The 10,401-nt window shown below is 38.2% G+C and overlaps 1 long non-coding RNA gene across 1 annotated transcript; it reads left to right on the top strand.

Moving 5' to 3' along the window:
* Nucleotides 1–7,806: 7,806 nt before the first annotated feature.
* LOC120105199 lies at nucleotides 7,807–10,006 on the top strand. The gene is made up of 3 exons (XR_005507567.1): nucleotides 7,807–8,033; nucleotides 8,654–8,722; nucleotides 9,780–10,006. It is a non-coding gene; the product is annotated as an uncharacterized LOC120105199 (long non-coding RNA).
* The last annotated feature ends 395 nt before the right edge of the window (nucleotides 10,007–10,401 follow it).

Raw genomic sequence — 10,401 nt, 5'->3', positions numbered from 1 at the left:
GAGCACCTTGCTCTGATACCACTTGTTGCCCAAGGTGACAAGCCAAGAGGGGGGGTGAATTGGTTTCTTTTAATTTTAACTATCTTACTTGTGTTAAATGACGAGTTAGTGAACTTAAACAAATCACAATACAAACAACAAGAAGTATAGTGGTTCGGTACTCTCCTTAGCACCTACGTCCACTCCCCAAGCGACTCCTTGGGAATTCACTATAATCCCGCGGATTACAGTTGGATTGTTTTCCGGGCTCACAATCCAAAAACCTTTATACTTTGGTTTTCCGGGTTCACCAAAAATCTATGTTGGTTTTACGGGCTCACCAACGAACCTATACAATTGGTTTTACGGGTTCACCAACAACCTACGTTGGTTTTACGGACTTACCAACAACCTATGTTGGTTCTACGGGCTCATCAACGAACCTTTATAATTGGTTTTCCGGGTTCACCAATCAACCTATTCCGTTGGTTTTGCGGGCTAACCAACCAACCTTTACAAGTAGTTTAATAAACAAAGGAAGAAGATTTAAACTCCTAGATTAGCAAATACAACAATATAATCTACAAAGAAGAGTTTAGAGAATATTTATCGCTTGATGTGACTTCTCTCTTCTTTGTCAAGGATGCTTCACTCTTCAAAGGTGGATGGAGCTCTTGATGACTCTTTGAATCTGCTCAACCACTTTCTTTTGATTCTTGAATGAAGCACTTGGATGAAGCTTGCCTTGCTAGGGTTCTCTCTTGAATGCACTTGATGTATTTTCCAAAGCTTGCTTCCTCTGATGAATACTCCCTCTTAAATACTTCTCCAACCTCCAAATAGTCCTTCCTGACCGTTGGATTGAAGAAACTAGCCGTTTATAGCCGTTGGGAGTCCAATAAGCACTTCTGCACAACTAGCCGTTATGCTTCTGCCCGTGCTTGGGTCGACCCAAACTTTTCTTGGGTCGACCCAAACCTTGGGTCAGCTCAAACTTTTTCTTGGGTCGGCCCTCTCAAAAAATTCAGAACCTTGAATTTCAGCCTTTCTTCACTTGGGTCGACTCAACCTTTCTTTGGGTCGACTCAAGCTTGGGTCGACTCAACTTCATCTTGGGTCGACCCTCTCAGTAAATCCAGAGAACCATTTTCTGAGTTGTTTGAGGATCTTGAAGTTTGGGTCGACTCATGCTTTCCTTGGGTCGACCCAACTCACTGTTCATCTGTGCCATTTTTGCAGAAGTGTGCCAAATGATTTCTTGATGTGTCGGGGTCGACCTAATCATCCTTTGGGTCGACTCAATCCACACTTTGCTGCATCTCAAGGTTAGATTCATTCATATAAACAATGAAATGTATCTATATCAATTTATACAAATATACTGAGAGTAACAGACTTATAAATGAAGTATCGTTTTAACTTATAACATATTCTTGTTAAATGCTTGTTAATCATCAAAATAACACTATCATTCTCAGATAAGAAGAAGAATCCCTAAATTTTAGGAACCCATCCTTATCTTCTTGGAGAAGAATGATACCTTGATTTATCCTTAAGATTTCCTTTGCCTATCCTCTTTATTTTTGGCATGAAAGAGAGGAGGCGTGGGGATATATTTTCTATAAAAATGGCCGCTGAAATCTTCCTAAAAAGATTTATATGAATTTTCTAATTTGTAGAGATTGCATGGCGCATGAAATAGGGTGGTCTGCGGTTGAACTTTGGATGCATGAATTCCTATCTTTTAGAGATCCAAAATATATGAAATTTGGATATGTTTATCTCCTCTTAGCTGCAAATCATCAAAATTTTTTGGGTATTTTATCAGCCAAATTAGTTGGCTAAATTAGGTGTGAGGTGTGGGAGGGTCTTTTAGCTATAAAAGACCCCCACGCCTAGGGTTCAGAATATACAATATTTAGAGGTTTCAAAAAATTCTGAAAAAATTCTCTAAAGGCCTCCATCCCTTCTTCTCCTTTTTCCTCACATCCATCCTCCATCTCATTGAAGAACAATTAAAGGTTGAGTATTTAGAAAGAGAAAGCTTCAGCCATTATAGCGTTCCTGCGCGAGCTAGCACTCCCGTGGAAGACGATCTACCTAGGGCTTCGCGTGGACAATCTATAGAGGCCGGACACATGTGCGGCTGCAAAACATGATCAAGGATTCATCCAAGACCTCCAAGAAATCAGCTATGAGATTTGATCTCGTTAAAGTTAAGATTAGATCTTGAACATGGTTGCTGAAATTTTAGGGTTGCTGAAATTTCAGAATTGCATGTTAGACATACAATCATTGTTTCAAGCTTTACATAAACCTTTAAATCATGGTTCTTAGTTTTGTTGTAGAGATCTGATCTCTAGCATGCATGAAAATTAAATCATTTAATTTTTAAATGCTTCCGCAGTAATTTTTGAAAATAAATGCATGCAGCCCGCAAGGGTTCCTTTCATCACATGCAAGAAAGTTTCCTGATTGATCAAGTTGGCTGATGGATGATTAAGTATCATTCAGGGGTAATTTAGTCAATTCAATTGGCAAATTATCCTAAGCAATTATTGCTATAAAATAATTAAAGTAATTATTGAAGGATTTATTAACAATTAGATTGCTAATTAACTCAATTTGATTGAGTGAATGAGTTTAGGCCAAGCCAAATTGAATTAGATTCAATCTGTGTTCCATTAGGTTTGGACCTAATCTGATTAGGTTCAACCTAAGGCAATTAGGACTTGACCCAATAGGATTGGGTTTGATCCAATTTGTGTGAACTAGAAAGTACACTTGTCCTTTTGATATGCATGGCTCCTCATTTAAGAAGGAATTAAATTTGATTTAAATGATAGGATGATGTGATCATCTAATCCATGCGCCAAAGGACACATGTCCTTTTCCCATGCATGCGCCATGATGAAATTTAAACATTTGAATTTGATGAGATCAAGTGGTTGATCTCTCATCATAGTGGCGCAAGAAGACACTTGTCCTCTTGCTGATGCATGGCAACTTGATGAAGATTATCTTCATCAAGTTTAAAGGAGTCAACACACATGTTTAAAACATGTGTTTAATTTCCCACTCACCCACTTTCCTTTTGAGTTTGAATTTTGAATTCAAACTCTAGTGTTTAAACCCACCACCCATAATCAGCCTAAATTAAGGGGATTTGGCATGTGAAGAGGAGGAAAATGAGGGGGTGGGCGACATCTTTAAAAAAGGTTCATCTAGGGTTGTCGCCATGAAGATAATGATCAAACGCATGAAAGAAAGCTTCATGCGATCTCCCCTCTTCCTCTAGCACGCCATCTTAGATCCTCATCATCTCTTGAGTCCTCCACTCATTCCTCTTCATCCCTTCTGATTTGAAGTACATCAAGGGTTGATTACTTCAAAGGGAAAAGAAAAAGAAGAAGAAGAAGAAGAAGATCCTACAACCTTCACTATTCTGCGCTTGCTAGCATTCCCGCAGAAGAAGATCTCTTCGGGAGCTTCGCGTGGATCACCCGTAGAGGCTAGACAACTATGTGGCTGCGAAGCTCAGGGATCATATCCATTTGTTTCTATTTTCATAAAGGTATGAATCTAGAGACTTATCTATGAAAGTGTGTCCTAGGGTTCTAGCAGTGATTAACATGCTGAATTTTAGAATTTTTTAAAAACATGGCTGAACCTGATCAGGTTGCCTACGTACCCCTTCGAAAGGGGGATCAAGCCAAACGTAGTTCTTTAAGTGTTTTAAAATCATAGCAAAAAATATGAATTAAATAATTTAATCATGCATGCTAATAAGATCAAATCTAGAAATCAGCACTGTAAGAACTCATAGGATCATGCCAGAATCGTTTAAACAATTATGCTAAAAAACTATTGCATGATTAATATCAGATCTGAAATGAAAAACTTTAATCCAATTAATCTCCGAATATCCATCGAATGGACTCTGGAGATAACTCCGTGAGGAGCCCCAATGGAGGATGAAACCTCGAGGAACTGGACCTAGACTGTAACACTAGTATAAAGGTTTTAACTCAAGACAAAAATTATACCTTTATGATGATCGAAGCTTGTGGATCAGATGCTTGACCTCGCAACCACACAAGTGTATGGTCTCTACAGGTGATCCACGCGAAGCTCCGGATGGATCAAAGTTCTGCAAGAGTGCTAGCAAGTACAGAACTTGTTGGCTGAATTTTTCTTCCTCGTTCTTGAAGTCACCAACACTTGGTGATCAAGGAAAGAAGAAGAGGGAGGATCTGAAGGAGAGGAAGAAGACTTCACCACGATGGATCGGCAAGGATACACCACATAAAACTTCTTCTCTAAAGGAACTCAAGGCATGTGAACCATGAAAACAATTCTGCACTATCTCATGCTCTATTTCGAAAATGAAGACTCCCTTAAGTAGAGATTTAGAATGGTTGGCCCTTGCTGATTTTCCTCCAAATCTCACGTCCCAATCAATGAGAGGATCTGATCATTTAGTTAGAAATTTTGAATTCAAAAAATAACCAAAAAAATTTTTGAATTCAGAATTCAAACATCAATGTTGTGGGCAAGTGGGACTTTCTTTATATGTCATGACACCATGAAGTGTGATGGCTTGATCTCATCAAAGCCATTCATCACTTCATGTCATGGCATCATAAGAGGTCCCATTCACCATCAGATCCAATACAAAAATTTGAATTCAAAATTCAAACAAAAAAAGAAATGGGCGTGAGGGATAAAAAAGGACTTGTGTCATGGCGCCTTCATGGAAAGTGTCATGCAATAAAGGGAAAGAATGAGTTGACCCATTAAAACAAATCATAAGATCAAATCTGATGATTCCTCTTTTTAGATGGTTGCCACTTGTCCCATGGTGCCATTAATCAAGTATTAATAATCCTAGTCAAATTAGGATGGCGCCAAGCATTGGATGAAGGACAAGTATCCCATGCTCCATCACATGTTCATGTAGACTTTAAGATCCGCAGGATTCGAATCAAACCCAATCCAATTGGATCAAGTCCTATCAATTAGGGAAGCATAATCTCCTTGGGTTGAACCTAATCCGATTAGGTCAAACCCTGATTAAAGAACAATCCTCTTAGGTCGAACCTAATCCAATTAGGTCAAACCCCAATAAAGCCCAAATTGAATCCAATTCAATTTTGTCTCATTCTTAATTATCAATCTAATTGCAAATAAATCCTCCAATAATTCATTAATTATTTTTTAGCAATATTGATGACCCAAAGATTGATTTTGATGATCACAAAATCTTGAAGTATAATTACTAATGTTTGTGTTGCAAGAAGAAAGATAATTTGTTTTGCAAGGAACATAGCAAGTTGGAAAAATACAAGAAGGCCTCAAAAGCTCTCAAAAAGTTGAAAGAAAGTTATACTTTATTGGCCCAAGTTTCAAGTTCAAAGGATTCAAGTTGAGGAGCAAATTTAAAGAAAGATTTAAAAGAATAGTCCTCGAGTCGACTCCTGGAAGTTCAGAGTCGACTCTGGCACTCTGAAGTTTCAAGGAACAGTGCTCGAGTCGACTCCGAAACTCTACGAGTTGACTCCGACTGAGAACAGACAAAAAGATAGAGAGTTGATTTTCAGCGCTACAGTGCTCGAGTCGACTCCTACTTTAGCGCTACAGTGCTCGAGTCGACTCCCAGCTACAGTGCCAGCAGACTCTTATTCACGAGTCTACTCCTACTTCAACCGAGTCGACTTGAGCACGCTGGGAGGCATAACGGCTAGTTCTTTCTCAACTCCAACGGCTCTATTTTTATCTCTAACGGCTAGATCTTTGTGCCCATGCCATCCAAAGCTATAAAATCAAGGGGAGAGCTAGGAGAAAAGTTAAGGAAGTGGGAGAGAACACATAGGAAAGAGATTTCAAGAGAAACCTTCCAAAAGCACAAAAGGGCCATTCAAAGCAAACGAGAGAGAAGAAGAGCATCTGAGTGAATCCTAAAGCTTCCTCTCCAACTGTGTGCTGCCTCAATGATCCTCTACCTCATGCGAAATCAAAAGAGGATCAAGTAAAGAAGAAGCCAAGTTCCTTCATCTATAAAATTTGTTTGAGGGCTTCTTCTCTTTACTCTACTTGTTTATATTTGCTATATCTGCTTGTTTAAGAAGCTTGTATTTGCTTTAAATTCTTGTTCTAATATCTTATAACTTGATTCAATCAAGGCATTGAATCAAGGAATTAAGATTTGTTGGTGAGCCAAAGGAAAAACCAACGGTGTAAGGTTGTGGTTGGTGAACCGGAGAAAATCAACTGGGTTTGATTGTGAACCCGAAAAACAATCGGGTGGTTCTAGTTGGTGAGCCTGTGAAAACCGACCGAGTTCGTTGTGATCTCGTGAAAACAACAAGTTAGGTTGTGAGCTTGTAAAACAACCAGCTGTAATCTGAGGGATTATAGTGAAATTCTCAAGAGGTCTTGGGAAGTGGATGTAGGTGCTGGGGTGCATCGAACCACTATACATCTTGGTGTTTGTGATGCCTTATCTCTTGTGTTTCATACCTTACATTCATACTTGATTGTGTAATATCTCTAGCTTTGTTTCCTATTGATTTATAAGTGATTGTTTAGAACTTGCTTAGCTTCCACTCCATTCTTACCATTCACATAGATTATAATTGCTCTAGCTTAATTTTCTACTGCTTTACTTGTAATTGCCTAGAGCTAAAGTAAATAACATCTTATCATTTCGCTGCATTCAATTCAAAGTAAATTAGGGAACATAATTTTTTAGAAAACCCAATTCACCCTCCCTCTTGGGTTGTCACCTTGGGTAACAAGTGGTATCAGAGCAGGTGCTCTCATATTATTTGTAGTCTTAACCGACTAGAGCCAAAGATTATGACAACCCCACATAACATATTATTTGCTGAGGGACTTTCCACAAACAGACCTCCACTGTTTGATGGATCTAACTATATTCAATGGAAAGCTAGAATGAAAATCTTTACTCAATCACAAAACTATGAGTTATGGAATGTCATAACAAATGGCCTACACACACCCACGAAATTGATTGAAAGTATGTTCGATAAAAATTTGGCTGAACTAAATGCTAAGGCCATGAACCTTCTCTACTGTGCATTTAATGAAAATATTTTCAACCAAATTTGTATATGTTCATCTGCCAAACAAATATGAGATTCTCTTGAAGCAACTTATGATATTTCCGAGGAACCCCATGTTAGATTACTTGAGGATAATTGCAAGACTAACATTGTATAACACCCTGAAACAGGGTTCGGATAGCTTAAGTAATTTTTTACTAGTTATTAAGCATTTTCATGATTTTAACCTAGTTTATTATGAGAATCCGAATGCACATGAAAGGTGAGGGAATATCAAAAATTTTGTGATGCAAATTGGATTGGAATTTCCCAAGAAGTTTGATTCAAAATCAATTCAAAAAGGTCGAAATTTCAGCTGTTACAGAAAATTTTACGGTTCCACGAATTGAGAGTGCAATAACCCAAGATATAGTCCATGAATCTAAGTAAACTTTTAAACACATAATCTACATTAAGTGAGGGATTTACTGTTGAAATTTCAGTTCAAACGGATTAGCCTACAGCCTGGAACAAAACAAGTTAGGTGAGTCCCTCGGAAGCCTGTCATTACAGAAAACTGCAGACCTAGATTTGTCCAAAATTTCAGTAAAAAGTAGGAAGCATGATGTGGCCTGAAACCTAGTTTTTAAAACCCCTAGGAACCACTCTTTTGACACGTTAGGTATCTGGGAAGCTAACGTGTCACGAGGGGGGGGGGTGTCTAGCATGTTTTCAGTAGGCAACAACTTGTGCTGCTGCTGTTCAACCGTTAGGAGAAGTTTAGTTGTTGGTTGTAGGTGCCAGCCCAAATTAGGCCAGAAAAAGCTCCAGGGAGGGAGAGAGGAAGCTAGGGAAGAGAGAGAGCTACTTGGGGAATCCAAATAATTTGTGGAAGAAGGTTTAAAGTAAAGAGGAAGAGCAACTTGATGTTGGGCTGCAGAATAGAAATACAGAAATTCTGGTGCACCCAGGCTTCCCAGCGAATTTCAGGTGAGTTTTCCAAACTTTTTAGTGATTCTAATTGAGTTCCACATAGGAGGGTGATAAAGGAAGATTTTAGTTATTTTAGATGATTTTTTAGGTATGAAAAAGATTTGAACTATGCTTCCGAAGTCGTTGAAAGCAGTCTGAAATTCTGCAGAATGAAGCGATGGGATTTCTTTGTGTTTTAGGTGATTAAATTGTTATTTAAAGCTGAAAGTTTGTAGGTTGTGTTAGGGATTTCCTAGTCCTAACACAGAGTCTAATAGGTGGAATTGATTGTTTAAGAACCTCCGGGAGTTAAGAGGTTTAATTGGCTCGAAAATAGAACAAACAAGCTGAAAACAGGGAAATTGAATTCTGATTTATTTTTGATGTTAAGTAGCTGTTTGGCAGCTGAAAATTTATAGATGATATAGAAGGTTTTCTAGTCCTAACCCAGGGTATCAAAGAGGGAGATAAAAGCTTGGAAACCTTTGAGAATTGAGAGGTTTTATTTATCCTAAAACAAGACAAGCAAGGTAAAAATCAGAAAGTTGAGATGAGGGTGTTGGATTTCTTTTTGGAACATGCATAATCATGTTGCATAATATAGGTTATAATTTTGATCGACTCTTTTAATTGTTTAGGAGGAGAAGAGAGTCCCGAAAGTGTGCCGGGAGTATCAAGCACTAGGGTGGTGCATTAGTCATCACAAGGTGAGTGGTTTTCTTCTTAACTATGGTAGTTTATTTTGTAATTCTAGAGAAATGAATGATGTCTCCAAATTCAGAATGAATATGCTACAGAATGAAAATAAGAAGTATTAATTCTCATGATTAAATTGCTTTCTATCAGTGGATAAATGATCTGATTTGGAAAATATATGCTATGCTTGAAAATACTTTAAATTCATGTTTGTTGATTCGTAAGTTTATGAACTTGTTTGGGAATGGATTATCCCAAAGTGACCACTTAAAACCCCTTATCATGGCCAAGAGAGTCATTTTAGTTTGACTCCAAGCTATTCTGGAGTCGACCCCTGTACTCTAGAGTCGACTCCAACCTTGTTACAGTAACTAATATTTGCACTTTTACCTTGGATACATCATATCAGAGTTTATGATATGTACCTAGTAGGGTAGAGATGGGACGCCGGAAGGGCGTAGCTATGATATGTGCCCAGTAGGGCAGAAATGGGACGCCGGGAGGGCGTAGTAAAGATATGTGCCAGTGGGGCAGAGTTGGGATGCCGGGAGGGCGTAGTAGTAGCACCATGCATAGGACTGTCGGGCTACTCATGAGAATAGTGCCTCATGCGAGTGGCCAGCAGTAGGGCTCGCGGGAGCCATGATTTTCGATATTTAAGCTATGTATACATATGACTGAGCAACAAATGTATTACTTTTAAGCATAATGATTTCAGAACCTGTGTGAATGTTCTATGTATCAAATTCCTCAGGAAAGAAAAATGGACTCTACCCTCCAGAAAAAAAAAAGACTTGAGCAAGGCAATTTTATAAATGCTTTATTTTAAAGCAACAACTTTATTTCCTGCTAGTTGTAGTACTATTAGCAAATAGCAGATTTCTTATGGGGTTGAAATCTAAGTACTTTAAAATCAAATGCAAATGTTTCATATGTGGCATAAACACGTTATATTTAATGTATGTAAATAAGTATCACAGCTGAAACCTCTTTTTCCTCATCGTTAACAGATTATCCACTCACTGGGACATAGGTCTCATTCCTCTCTTTTTCTGTAAATTTTTGCAGATCGGCAGTCATAACATTATAAAGGTACCGCATCAGCATCATCCTAGAAGTTTGTTATAGAAGGTTGGCCATGCCCCTCTGAGTGAAAGGAAAAACCTTTGTATTATGCATATAGGTAGGGTGTGAATGTAAAGTAACTTGAGACAGATGTAAAGTTTGTTATATTTTGAGCTATGTATAGTAGACTTTAAGTTATAAATGAAAGCTTGGGTTGCTTTTAGTTATGATTAAAGTGAGTTAAATTAATTAAACTGACAGGTTTAGGATGTGTTAATTTTTATTGGTTGGTTGGTTGGATATAGTAATTGACAAGTTTTTAATAGTAACTTGTGAACCGCGGCACAAGCTGCTAATAGAAACTCTGCTCGGTACTGTACCCGACTAACCTACTATGGGAAGGGATCCCACAAACATTGAGCATGCAGGAAACACTCTAAATCAGGAAGAAAGTTCAGAAAAAGAAAATATTGGGGATGAAGACAAAGACCTATCATCAATCCCTAAGAAATTCAAAAGCTTTCTAAAGACAAAGAAGAAGAGGAAGCACGAAGAAAGCAAGAAAGAAATTAAAAGCAAAAAAGCCTTGACCTAGAGATAGTCAAGCAAGAAATTGAAAGCTAGG

This window comes from Phoenix dactylifera, unplaced genomic scaffold (assembly GCF_009389715.1).
Source record: "Phoenix dactylifera cultivar Barhee BC4 unplaced genomic scaffold, palm_55x_up_171113_PBpolish2nd_filt_p 000226F, whole genome shotgun sequence".
Classification (NCBI taxonomy): Eukaryota; Viridiplantae; Streptophyta; class Magnoliopsida; order Arecales; family Arecaceae; genus Phoenix; species Phoenix dactylifera.
The sequence above is the reverse complement of the archived record's forward strand: the minus strand, read 5'-3'. Positions and strand labels throughout refer to the sequence as shown.